Genomic DNA, 10,724 nt, shown 5'->3' on the forward strand with positions numbered 1-10,724 from the left:
ATGCAGTTTCCTGCTTTTCATTATATTGCTAGTGAGTGTCCAACCTTTTAGTTTGCCTAAGCTGCACTGAATGAAGAGGAATTGCCTCAGGCCACATATAATGTGGGTTGCTCTGAAAGTAATGCCTCCTATTTATTTCCATGGAAACTACAGCAGATAAAATGAGCACAGTAACACTGGTAGTGCAAATTCTCAGCTACAAAACATCCATTTTCAATAGAATCACCACCATTAGCCACACTAATGAACAGAAGCCTGCATTCCACACTGGTAAAGAGCTGCATCAACAGAGGTGACCCACTGCTGCTGTCACCATAGCTGAAACAAACCACCCAGCCCTCACTGTGCCAACACTCACTGCTTGGTCTCCATCAATGTCCAGCAAGCATCAATAAATGGGTGTCATTGTTTCCTCATGGAAGAATTCAATTCCACACCTTTGCTCCACACACAGTTCCATGTCAGATGCCATTCTGTCAGACTGCCCTTCTGCTGCCATCTGTCACAGCAACAACATGGAACAGGATTTGGTGGGAAGGTTCAACCTCTACTGCCATAAAGGTTCCAGAAATCTGGTAAAGAGGGGTTGGTAGCTGTGTGGGAACTGTTGAATGGCCTGAAGCACTGATTGAACACCTGGGGAAAGGACCCATCAGCCCTGGGAGCACAGGTGAAGGCAATTCAGCTGTGTGATAGGAAGGGATGGAGCCTGGTTGCACCTCTCTTAGACCTCATTTAAGGGCTGGCTGCCACTGGGGAAGGATCTCTTTCTGGAGATCCCTCCTTGCTGGAACTTTTCCCTGGAATCTTCTGATATGGGTGAGCAATCTTCTTCCCTTTCTTTATAGCACCTCTCTGTTGTGCCAGTCCTTTTGTTATCACACCTTTGTTGTAGTGCCTTTCCCATTGTACTGATCTGTCCATTTGCTACAGCACACATGTGGGGTCCCACAAGGGATGCTGCATGCATGTGTGTCTGGGGAAGGCTCACAGCTGTGTAGGGACTCAGAAGTATGGCAAAGGTGATAGTGAGGGCATGAGGAAGATCCACTGATATGCAATGAAGGATGGATTAGAAGCTCTCCATAGAAAATAGATTTTCATTCTGATGCCTATTGAACAGCTTTCTTTTTACCTCCTGCCCTTTTATTTGCATTGAAAAGGGAAGGGAGGGCTCTATGTGCAATACTGGTGAACTTATCCTTTTCTCCCACTTGAAAAGACATGGAAACAGTCCTGAGAAAAATGGCACTGAGGAAGGTGGCTTCTTACATTTTCAGCCTTCCAGTGAAAGTCATTTGGTTGGATTACTCTTGCATCTTTCAATTTATCAGTGCTGTTAATGCAAATATGTGTTATTTTTAAAATTGAAACAATGCAGAGCACATTAAAAAAACACAAATCTAACACTTGTACTAATTGTACTAAATTCAATCTAGGCTTTAAACGAATCTGCACAATAGCCTTAAAATTAGCAGTACAATTAATTACAGATATTACCAGTCCATTGGTTCATTGACATCAAAAACAGCATTTGCATTGTGTCTTTTCTCCTCAAGCCTTCCACTTCTCATGCACACAAATAACTCTTACAACCAAAATATGATAATCACATAACATATATTCCTTTTTTTTTTCTTCTCCCCAGTAAGGAGGTAAAAGGCTTCTGAACCAAAACTGGCAATTTTCAAAATGGCAATAGAAATGAAATTATGGCCAAAACTCCAGGCTGGCTTGATTTCCACAGCAGCAATGTTTCTGTCTCTCAGTCCTAGCAGCTTGTCTATATGAAGAGCAATAGACAGAGCTGGAGGGCTTTGCATCATTTACCCTTCAGATCCACGGTGATTTTAAAGATCCATCCATGACCACATATACGTGCATTTTGATTTCTTCCCATCCAGTTGCCTGTAAATATTTTTGCTTTTGTCGTGCTTAGAGGATGTTTGTTTTTTTTTCCCCACAAAGTGGATGTCTTTTGGCCAGCTCGATTTTCTTTTTTTCTTTTTTCTTTTTTTTTAAAGTATTGGAAAATAGAGTATATTGAACCAGGTAGAGTTTTAAAATTAAAGCTGTCCCTCCAGCCACCTGCTTGGAAGCTGATGTGCATTTTGTATTTGTCAGAGGAGAGGCTGAGCTCTTCAGTGCAGGTGCATTGTAGCTCAGTTAGAAGACAGCACTCACACCCTCCAGGTGAAGGCAGGTGAGACAAAGTTAGGGAGGTGAAACATTTTCCTCTGTTTCTATTCTACATGAAAAGACATCTGGGCGTGGATTTTAGTCCTGGGCTGTCTCTGATGCAGTGCAATGAACTGGCTTGCACACGTACCAGAGACACAGCATTGCTGCTTCAATCCTTCTTAAGGCTCTGGAAAGCCAAATTTTGGCACCACAGGGTCAAGGGAAAAAGTAATTCAGTGTGCTCTTGTGCCTTCTGCTGCCCAAATTCGATTTGAGGGTGGCTGCAGGGGAAGCTTGTGCCAGGGGTGAAGTGCAGCAGAGCCCAGAGGGGCTGCAAGGCTCTGTTGCATGGCAAGCAGGAGCATCTGGCACCCCTGCCTGGGCATTGGGCTGCTTCTGCAGGTAACAGCTCTTTTCTTGCAGAGGAGTACTGTGTCTGCAGGTAGGCATTGCTGAGGCAGTGACTCTATTGGGACTGGCCATGCTAACTGGGCACATGAAGCACATCCACGATGTCCTTCTGTGAGATGGCATTTTTCAGTTCCTTCTCACAACACATCAATCTTATCAGACTCTCACATCCTGCCTATTTCTTTTTGAGTCATCCTGAAGCATCACTACCACCCCAAAAACCACTCCCTACTGGTTTTTGATCTGCTGCCATGAACTACAACAAGTCTGGGTTGGCCTGTTGGCCAGTTTGAGAAGATCAGGGTTGTATTCTCCCTGCCTTCCCGATAGCATTGATTCCCTCTCCTCAGCTGCAGGTTCTCGTGTCACCTCCCATCTCTAAGACCTCTCTATGTGGCTGAATTCACTTATACAAAAAGGCTGGCAGACGGTTGGGCAGACTAGACAGTGATCCCATCTGTCTTTGTTCTTTATGAAACCAGGCTAAAAATGAGGTTTTTTTTTTTTCCTCAGTGCAAGCAAGTTCACATTCTTTCTAAGAGCTCTTTGATGATCAAACGTTTTCTTATTTTATGATGTTTTATACTGCCTTCCCAAATAACAAATTTCCTAATGGAATCAGTTAGGCTTTTATTTCTAACATCCTATGCCACAATCTGACAGTGTTTCCTCTAAGTCCAGGTGCACAGTCTCTGCCAGGCTTTTCTTGCACAAGGCAGAAGGAGTTTAGGCTCCAAATCTACCACAGAGTCAGAAAGCCCAAAGCATCAGCCTGTCTTTTAGGCTGGAAGAGACCTCTCAAGATCCCCTAGACCAAGCCTTCCATTCAAGCAGTTTCACCTAGAGCAAGTTGTCCAGGACTATCTCTACATGGGTATTGACCATCTCCAAGAATATCTCACAGCCCTTCTGGGTGACCCGTGCTTGATTTCCTCCACAGTGAAGTTTCCTGATGTTCAGATAGAATCTTCTGTGCTTAAGTTTGTCCTCGTTGCTTCTTGTTCAGTTGATGGGCACTGCTGAAAACTCCCATCAGGTATTTATACGCATTTGAAAGGGTTTCCCTGAGCTATCTCTTCTGCAGTCCCTTCTCTCTTTCTTCTCTCATACACCAGATGCTCCAGTCCTTTAAGCATCTTCATGACCCTTTTCCAGATACCATATAGACATAAGTATGTTCACATCTTTCTTCTACTGGGGAGTCCAGAACTGGACATGTCATTCCACTGCTGAGTAGAAGGAAAGGATCATATCTCTCAACCTGGCAGCAATATTTCTCCTAATCCAGCACATGAAGTTTTTGGCCTTCTTTGCTGCAAGGGTATTGCCATGATCAGCTTGAGATCCACCAGGGCTCCAAGGTCCTGGTAGATATAGAGATATTGACAGACTTTCCTGCTGGTTGGAGTCCTACACACTTGTACACAGGGTTGCTCCTTCCCAGGTGCAGGATTCTGCATTTCCCCTTGAGATTCTTTCGTGGTCTTCTCTTCACATTTTTCCAGCCTGTAGATGTCTGAATGACACAACTGTCTGGTGTATCAGCCACTCACCCTAGTTTTTTTTTTTTAATCATTTCTGTGCTTTGTTCTACTGCTCAGGTCGCTAATGGAGCTACTAAACAGCACTGGCCACAGAACTGACCTCTGATTTATGGAACCATAGAATTGAGTTGGAAGGGATCTTTCAAGGCTGTCTGATCCCACTTCCCTGCAATGAACAACCACAGTTCAGTTGTGCTCAGATCCCCATCCTGCCTGACTTTGGGTGACTCCAGGGATGGGGCATCCTGAAACTGGACTTTATACTGCTTATGACAACCCTCTGTGTCTCTCCTCTCAAGCTAATGAGACACGAGTACAAATTTCATGTTGTTGAGTGGTTATTTTATCTACTTGTCATTTACATTTCAAATAGAGGAGTTCCAGACTAACAGTCTCCTTTTACCCCTAAAAAGACGGCAAGCAAAGGCAAGTTTGCTGTTACTTTTTGGATCATCTTCATTTGTTCTTAGCAACCACGATCTATGTAAGACAATAAAACCTGTAATGAGTTCCAGCACTGCTCCTTTGTACGTGCATCACTGATGGAAAGCACCACTGGGTTCTGCCATTCAGCAGCTCCTGCCAAGAGCTATCAAAGCTGGCAGCTGTTCTACAGTCTGGATATTTTTCACTTGTGGAGAGATAACTGGTGCAAAGTTGAGGCAGCAGCCTTTAGAAGCATTTCTTGGAACTTCCCTGAATGCAGTACGTAGCCTGGCATTAAAACCTTCCAGAAGAAGAAGGATAGCCAACAGTAACTTCTCCATGTGCAAATCAATGAAAGATTCAAGGTCTGTCCAGGGAGACTAATTATAAAATGAAAGCCAAGGAGGCAAACAAGCATTCAAAGTGAATAAAAAAGGAATTAGTTGGGAAAAAAATAACACAAAATGCCTCAACACATGGGTTTCTTGATGTTGGCTTGAAAGATCTGACACTTATTTGGTGGAGAACAAGGAGGGACATCTCTCTTGGGGGTCTGACCTTCTTGCTCTCTCTTTAAGAGATTTCAAATATTGGAAGTTAATGTTTCTTGGAGGAACGTGACATCTAATAAAAACCCAGAGATTTTCAGCCACTTTATTCTCCAGGACATGGAGATGTATAAGTTAGTCAGCCTTGTCTGATGTGCCTTTCTGTATCAAAGCTTCTGTTAAAAGACTTCCTTGGAAAAATCTCTCCTTGAATTTCTCATGATCCTGCTTCACCCATACTCCTAGTATTTACCCCTTTGGTTTGGCTTGCACCTTTTTTTTTTTGCATTGAGCAATGAAGCTTAAATTTGGGCATTTGATTTTAGGCTAGATAATAGGTGGAATCTGACAATATTTATCTGAATGGCCTTGTTGTTTATTTTATTGTAACATGGAACAGTCTGTTTACCTGTCTGAGCATTTCTATCTCACTTCTCTTTTCCATCCAGACAAATGAACAGTTGAGATATCCAATAGCTGTCACACTCCAGGTTTCCTTAACAGCCCTAAATTGCAGTTCTTAAGCTCTACCTCCTCTCTCATAACCCTGCATTACAGACACTTTACCCGGAAATCAGATTTCATATGGTAAAAAGCAGCATCACTTTTATCCAACGTAACACATGCACGGCGTTTGTGACACATCTCTATCTGAAGCATCTACAAAATCACATCTTATCTTTGATTTGACAGATGCAGATTTGCTACCCTGGGCAGGGAGAGCCCTTCAACCCTACAGCTGGGTACCTGATCTGGAGGAGCCAGGCTGGCTGAGGTTCCACCCCCCACAGCCACGTGCTGTGATTCTCTCCTGCCTTTCCTCTGGAAGCTCCAGCCTTCATCAGACTTTTCTTGATACAGCTGAAGATGGCAAAAGAGGGAGATCACACACAGCTGTCCTGTGCCAATGAGGTTGCCATCCATTATCTCCTTGTTCCAGGCTTGCCTTGAATTTGTTATCCTCAGGCCATTTCCTATGTATCAAAATGGAGTTTCCCCCCGCGCCTCATGCTTTAATAAACCCTAAGGGCTCCATCCTACTCTCAGCTCCATGTGTGAGATGAAAGTCACGTGGACGTAGCTGGATTTACACGCTATGAGCAGAGCCCACTTTTCAGCTTAACCATGCAGCTTTTGTTTTTTTTCTGTTTTGCTCATAGGTGCACAGCCATCTGCCCCTCTACTACAGTGCTGTCTGCCATCTGTCCTAGGAAAATAAAATAACTGTAAACTCCAAATGCTTACAGGCTGCAGAGTTAACAGCTGAGATGGTACTGAGCATGCTGAACAGGAGGCAGCAGATTATTAATTTTGGCTGATACCTAACCTGAGTTATTTGGGCACTTTTGACCAATGGAAAGTTTGAACGATGGAACAAGCAGAGATGATGGTTAGGGCTGCACAGTAGCTGCCTGAAGAGATCTCTGTTGCCTTAAAGAGTGTGGCATAGAGGCTTCAGTGGAAGGAACCTCTACCTCCAGGTGCTGCTGATATCAGAGGGTGATGCTCAGATATCTGGGATAGTTTAAGGGTAATTGGCTGCTAACAAGGCAGAGTCCCCCAGTGCTGGTGTGGCCTGCATCCTGATGGGACACGTGGGGAGGATGGCTGTGGCCATCTACAAAGCTGCTCCCTCTGCATGAAGTCCTCATCACAGAGCTGCTCTTCCTCCTTTGGGTTCTCCTTCTCTTTGGGTCCTGATTTGCCCTGGTACGTACGCCAGCTACATCATAGAATCTTTTCAGTTGGAAGGGACCTTTAAAGGTCATCTAGTCCACCTCTCCTGCAATGCACAGGGACACCTACAGCTTGATAGGATGCTCAGAGCCCTGTGCAGCCTGTTTCCAGGAATGGGGCACCCACCACCTCTCTGAGCAGCCTGTGCCAGTGCCTCACTACCCTTCTCAGATATAAGGAAGAAGTGTTTTACAATCTAACTCTCACCTCTTAGTTTGAAACCATTTCCCCTCGTCCTATCCAAACTGCTGAAGTATCTTCTTAGATCCCCTTCCCAGCAAAGGCTGGGATGCCAAACCACGTTCACTAATGGTTTTTAACAGAGGTGAAATACAGCGGGCTCTGATATTTCTCAGGCATCTGCTCTCTGCAACTCACCAGCCAACACACAGGCAGGGAGCCCGGTGTGATCATTCGGATGGTACTGTGCTTATTTTCATCTTTCTTCCTTTTCTGCTAAGGAGACAGACAGAAGCAGGCATGTCCTGCCCTGCTCCCCCACACCACTTCAGGGCAGCGGGGGGTCTGCGTGTGCTGCAGCATTTTCAGAGAAAAAAAGGCAACTATCCCTAAAAGCCCTCGATTACCTGCTGGGAACGTAGCAGAAGGCTGGTGTCGAATACAGATGATAGCCTAAAACGTTGAGGACAGAGCTCCTTCTGGAGGATTTTACCCCACCAGGAGCTCTTTTTCGCCTAGTTTAGCTCCAAAGGATTTTAATAGCTCTGGCCTTGATCTCTTCACCAGCACATGAATGACAGCTGCAGGAAGAACTATAACATTTTAATTGACATTTGTGTTTAGAAGCTCAACTATAATTAGAGGCAAGTGAATCATCTGCAAGAAATAATTAATTCAGGCAGTGCTGCCTTTCTTCCTCTTCGTGAATTTTCTATGAGCAGGTTGCTAGTTGCTACGTTCTCAAGACCATTCTTCATTCTGACTTAGTTACACATTTTCTCTTGGTCTCATGATGGCTTGTAGCAGGCAGTGGCAGGGCCTGGGATTTCCCACTGCATTGGTCAGCAACACGAGTTACGTGATGGCATAGGGAGGTTGTATGGCGTTGGCTGTCTGGATGTGAATTTCATATCCAAGTATAGAAACGCCGTTTAAAGCAGTTGTGATGTGTTGGAGAGCTGAGATCTGTGCAGTGCCCAGTGCCAATTTCTCCAAGTGTTTGGCTTCAGGCACCGTGGAATCATTTTTGGGGGTTGGAACTTGATGATCCTTCGGGTCCCTTTCAACCCAATCCGTTCTATGATTTAGGACTCCTGCAAGTAAACCCCCAGACAGTACTTCATCATCAGCCACTCCCAGGTGGTTTCATGAAGGATGCAACTCTGGGCCAACAGCAAGTTCTCAAGTCACCCATCCAGCAGAATGGGGGAAGGAATCTTGGTGCATTTCTTTTCCTGTTGCTTTGGTCTTGCAATGGCAAAAGACACCAGGCACCCTGATTTCCAAGCCTTCAGCTTTGGGCTCTCATTAGAAGTTGGAGACCTGTTCTCTGAACAGGAACATTGGCTGGACAGTCTCTGTATGAAGCAAGGGCCTGTGTTCATAGGGTGCTGGTGAAGTGGAGAGAAGGTAGGGTAGATGTGAGATAAGGCTTGGTGGGTTGGTGATTGGACAAGATGATCTTAGAGGTTTGTTCCAACCTTAATGTTTCTATGGTTCTGTGAAGGTGGTTTGTTCTTTTGCTTTGGGTCCAGGTGAGCTGGTTCCTTCATCCTGAGGAGCCCTCAGTTTTCCAAAGGTGTTTGCAGTTTCCTGAGCATGTGGAAATAAGAGGACCAAGGATCACCAGTAACAGCATTTCATTTTCTCCCAGTCTCAGTAGTTTCATTCCACCTGCTAGGAGCTGGGAGCTTCGCAATGAAAATTGCTGAGGCTCAAAAGCTGGAGGAATTGTCCAGATGGAGGGTTTAGGGATGCCTCATTATCTGAATGGGAAGGAAATGACCCAGGAAATCAGGGTGAAAACAGCATCAGTGCAAACTGATAGCAGATCAACCTCAGGTTACTTAAAAGAGCTACACCCACAAATTATGTCTTTGGAGTCTGAGTGCCACCTAGACAGTTCTGTGACAGTGGTGACATGCTGTGTGCATTTACGAGGGACTGGCTACCTTTCCTCCACCAAGAAAAGCAATCCATGACTGGAGGCTTAGCCCAAAGGCTTGGAAGCCCTGGCTATGTGATCAGGAATTGTGGCAGAAACCAGATCATTTCCTGCCCTGCCACATCAGCTCAGCTTGGCTCAGCCTCCCTCCCTCAGATTGGCCACAATTCTCTTTCTTACATGGATTTCATTTTTTTAGTGTTTCATTTGTGCCTTCGACTGTTTCCTAACAGTTCTGCGCTCTTGTTTGCTATTTTGCATTTAAGCTTATTTCTCCCTAAGAGCTTGATGCAAAGCCCAGTGAAGCTATATTTGCCCCGAGTAATTGTTATGTCTTTAACAGTCTTAATGTGGCTTCTTAAACAAGTTGTGCATTTTTCATCTGGGAGTATCAATAAGCAAGTGCTGACAATACTTTCAGTTTTTATTAACTTGTTATTAGTGGCCTAGACAAAGAACTTGCAGTTTGTACATAGCTGTAGAGTCTAATCTAATCTGATCTATCTATCTGATGTACTTGGCTGGGCAATCAGCCACAGCTTGGTAGCTGTGGAGTATGAAGTTCATCTGCCAAATAGCTGAAATGACAAAAAGGACAGCAGCTGAAAAGCAATTATTAATTGATGTGTTTTTGATTGAAGTTAGCTGCTATTGATCATCTCACTGCTTAAATGAACGAGGCTCATAATGTAATCTTTATGCTGAACATTGATGCACCGCGCACCGTGCACCTTCCTCATTGATCTGTTGCACATTGGCAAAGTTATTTAGCATCTCATTACGTGAAAATCAATGATGAGATCGTATTACACAATCTGAGGCCCAACTGTGGCACTTCTATTCAAATCTGTAGCACAGCCACCACAACAGAGGAATTAATTTGAGGGGCTCTCAGTCCCCATCAATCTGTGGGATGCGTATGCATATGCGTGTATATAAAATTAAAACAAGTAACTGCTAGTTGGAAATCATTATACCAGCTGATAAGCAGTTTTATAAGATATTTTATATTAAAATCCACTGAAATGTTTTTCTAAATTCTTCTGCATCTTCTGGGTGAAGTTGCCGTAATTCACTCGATAGAGTTTTTATACTGCACCATATGCTTTCAAACCGTGGCTGTTTTACATCGTTAACATAACCGTGGGATAAAATTAGAGTAAGGTCTTGATATGCTGTCCCGTCGTGGCGCTTCGCCAGCTCATAGCCTAGCTTGGAACTGGCTGTGGGTGGACTGGTGCACGCATCATGAGATTTCATTGCGGGGCCTTGGGTGAGCAGTAGGACTGCTCTGCTGCAGATCCTAGGGTGGAACCACCCAGGAGCACGTCCTGAATCAGGCTCACGACCCAGCAGCAATGGGAAACAGAGCATCCAGCTGGAAACAGGGACCACGATGCACATATTGCCTCTCCGCTGCTGTGATTGACTTGGAACAGCCTGCACAAAGAGGTGCTGGGCTCACCGTCCGTTGAGGTGTTCCAGAACCATGGGGATGTGGTTACGGGCATTGTGGGGGTGGGTTGGGGTTGGTTTTGAGGACCTGAGAGGTCTTTTCCAACCTTCAGGATTCTATGATCCACTATGCCTATCTCATGTGTTGTTTTTTTTAACTCCTTCACCACCCAAATACCTCTGGGTTTCATTTCCATCCCGTCATCTAGCACGTCCTTTAGCAATGATGTGGAAGCAGTTTTTCACCTTTCCTCCTTCTGCCTCCCTATCCATCTTCACAAAATCTTCTCAACACCA

At 44.7% G+C, this 10,724-nt stretch overlaps 1 long non-coding RNA gene across 1 annotated transcript; it reads left to right on the plus strand.

The window, feature by feature from the left end:
- The first annotated feature begins 778 nt into the window (after positions 1–778).
- LOC109370364 lies at positions 779–5,153 on the plus strand. Its single transcript, XR_002120455.1, has 2 exons — positions 779–819; positions 4,194–5,153. It is a non-coding gene; the product is annotated as an uncharacterized LOC109370364 (long non-coding RNA).
- Positions 5,154–10,724: the final 5,571 nt, after the last annotated feature.

This window comes from Meleagris gallopavo, chromosome 17 (assembly GCF_000146605.3).
Source record: "Meleagris gallopavo isolate NT-WF06-2002-E0010 breed Aviagen turkey brand Nicholas breeding stock chromosome 17, Turkey_5.1, whole genome shotgun sequence".
NCBI classification, from domain to species: domain Eukaryota; kingdom Metazoa; phylum Chordata; class Aves; order Galliformes; family Phasianidae; genus Meleagris; species Meleagris gallopavo.